Source organism: Octopus bimaculoides, chromosome 23, assembly GCF_001194135.2.
Source record: "Octopus bimaculoides isolate UCB-OBI-ISO-001 chromosome 23, ASM119413v2, whole genome shotgun sequence".
In the NCBI taxonomy this organism is placed as follows: Eukaryota; Metazoa; Mollusca; class Cephalopoda; order Octopoda; family Octopodidae; genus Octopus; species Octopus bimaculoides.
Genome location: NC_069003.1, coordinates 17,544,699 through 17,547,785, shown reverse-complemented (window position 1 = coordinate 17,547,785; position 3,087 = coordinate 17,544,699). Strand labels below are relative to the sequence as shown.

At 38.1% G+C, this 3,087-nt stretch overlaps 1 protein-coding gene across 4 annotated transcripts in view; it reads left to right on the top strand.

The window, feature by feature from the left end:
* LOC106870770 (inactive phospholipase C-like protein 2) overlaps nt 1-3,087 on the top strand; it is a 196,819-nt gene that overhangs the window by 146,412 nt on the left and 47,320 nt on the right. The gene's annotated exons all lie outside the window — the stretch shown is intronic.

Below are 3,087 nucleotides of genomic sequence, written 5' to 3'. Positions count from 1 at the left end.
CTCTTCTTTCCACCTTGTTGCACATTTTATGTGCTTACTCCGGTATACATATATATATATATATATATATGTACATACATACATACATACATACAGGGTGTCCCAAAAGTCACTGATGAGTTTAAATTTTTAATAACTTCCTTAATTTTACAAATAAATACATGAAATTTCGATACAATATAAAGGACATGATAGAAATTAATATGCATAAGTCAAATTTTGCAACACCACTACATCACCTTTGAAAAATGACATTGCTTAAATGGCAGCCATTTTCAGCATTGCATACCTGTGCTCTTTCCAAAACTTGCACCATAACACCCTCAAGAGTTTCAGATCCCACTTCTCTGATTTCTCTATTGATGTTCTTCAGTTGCACCATAGTCTCTGGTTTGTTGACATAAACCCTCTCTTTCAGGTATCTCCACAAGAAAAAATCCAGGCTAGTCAAGTCTGGGGGACATGAAGGCCAGTTGACATTGACATAGTGGGAGATTATTCTCTCAACAAACCGGAGACCCTGAGAGCTCGAAAAAGGGAAAAGCTTGTCAGTGCTCCACCAACATGCTCAGGCAGAATATGGAGGCTCGATTAATAGCTTAGAGGTTAAAGTACTATCAACACATAGAACTGACACAGACAGATCACAGAGGCTACATACATAACAGTAGACAGACCAAGCCTCAGTAGAAAATACAAATGGAACAGTAACACCCATCACCACACCACATGACTAAAGACAGTAAGGATGAGAAGAGAGAAGGGAAAAAAAAATTTTTAAGTGAAAAAATGTAAATAATACACAGAAACATACAGGGTAATACACACACAAAAGACATATATGCACTTATCTGTGATACTTATGAGATATAGATATGGATGTATGAAAAAATAATATAAGTAAATAAATAAATATATAAATATATCTGTCACATACCTGGGATAACTATAAGATATGGAGATAGATAAAATAAATAAACTATATAAAGGGCATGGATATATACAACATATGAAACGAACCCATACACACACATGAAATTTCATGGACGGCCATAACAATGTCAGCACCAGGGGCAGTGCCAACGATGGCAATAACAACAACAACAACAACTACCACAATGGCAACACTGTAGGCAAACACACATACACAGAGGAATACAGGAACTGTACCATATTTTTTTTTCAGGTCTTAGGACAGCAGCAGCATAATGGGGTGAGAGATGGGGCTGAGGGGAAGGCCACACTGCTGCTAAAAACTGACACACACATAAACATATGTGCACATCGGGCGATGGCCGTTCCAGCACCATGACACTAACCTTATAACCATGGCCAGCACTAAGCAGGAAAAGGATGAATTTTACAACCAACCCTGTGATGTCATCTCCAGTTGTCACCATAGGGTGCTTATGGGTGACTTTAACGCTCATGTTGTTACTGACTATCAGGCATGGGAGTGTGTACTTGGTGACCATGGTGTAGGTTGAATGAACTCCAGTGGTCTGTGTGTGCTCTCCATCTGCAGGGAATTCAGTCTAAGCATCACAAATACCTTTTTACAACAGTGAAATTGCTGCAAGACGACCTGGATGCATCCTAGATCTAAGGATTGACATCTCATAAATGTTATCACTAAGAAATGAGATATTAGGGTCTTCAACATTAAACGTTCCTTTCCCCAGTGCGGGATCTTCGGCTTCCTTCAATGTTACAAACAGCACAAAGCAAGGTTGCGTTATGGCCCCTGTTTTGTTTGCAGTCTTCTTTTCAGTGATGCTGAGGTATGCTTTTGGCAACATACAAAATGGTGTCAAATTCCAACTTTGAACAAGTGGTGGACTGTTCAATCATCAGTGTTTCAAAGCCAGAACACTGCTACACACTAGTCTCATTCATGATCTACTTTTTGCAGATGCTGCTGCACTAGTAGTGACCTTAGAGGAAGCACAGGAACTTCTAGACCAGTTTTCTGATGTTTGTAAAGCCCTTGGTTTGACCATCAGCATAAAGAAGAAGGAAATAATCCACTAGCCTTGCCATACTCCTAAACAAATTCAAGGTGTCAAGCAGAGGCCACCAGTTCACAATTTTCCTGACACTCCTATGCAGGTTGATGGGAAAAACCTGAATTATGTGAAGTCATTTACATATCTTGGTAGTAAAGCGAATTCAAGTGTTTCTCTTGATGAGAAAATCGTTAGCCGTCTTGCAAAGGCAACCAACAGATTTGGCAAACTCCATCATCACCAATGGAATGAAAGGGGCATCAAACTTGACACCAAAGTACAAGTCTATAAAGTTGCCATTCTTGCCACTCTCTTGTATGGATCAGAATCATGGAGACCCTATAGATGACATATTAACCAACTAGACATCTTCCATATGTGGACAATCTGCGGTTTCTCACTAAAAGGTAGAGTTTCTAATGCCAACCTGTTTAGCAAGTGTGAGATTGGTGCAATCGAGAGCTTCTTTATGCACTCACAATTGTCTGCTGGGCTGGCCATGTCATCAGCATTAACAGGCTTCAGAGTGCAAGGCAAAGGAGAAAAGTGGTTGCAAGTATACCACTTGCACTGACCTATTATCCTCATACTTGCAGGATCTATGGGCTTTCATAAACCACCTGATTTACAATATGGGTGACTTCTGACTATCATATCTTTAGACCACTCAAACATGGTTTATGAGGTTGATTTCTTACGGATGAAGATGTGAAGTAAGCGGTGCATAAATAGTCACATGACCAAAACCTTCATCTTGGAAGGAATACATAAGCTTGTGAACCGGTGGATCAAGTGCATTGAAAAGGAAGGAAACTATACAGAAAAATTACCTACTTGTTTATCCCCTGCTTTTGTGTAAATGCATTGAAAAAACAAGAGTGTGTATCATTTTTGACTTTCCCTTTTATATATAACTATATATACACATACATACATATATACATGTGTGTGTATATATATATATATATATATATATATATATATATACACAGAAGATTCAGAAAATTCAGAATCATTAACATGTATATGTGTGTATATATATATATATATATATATATATTTATATATATATATCATCATC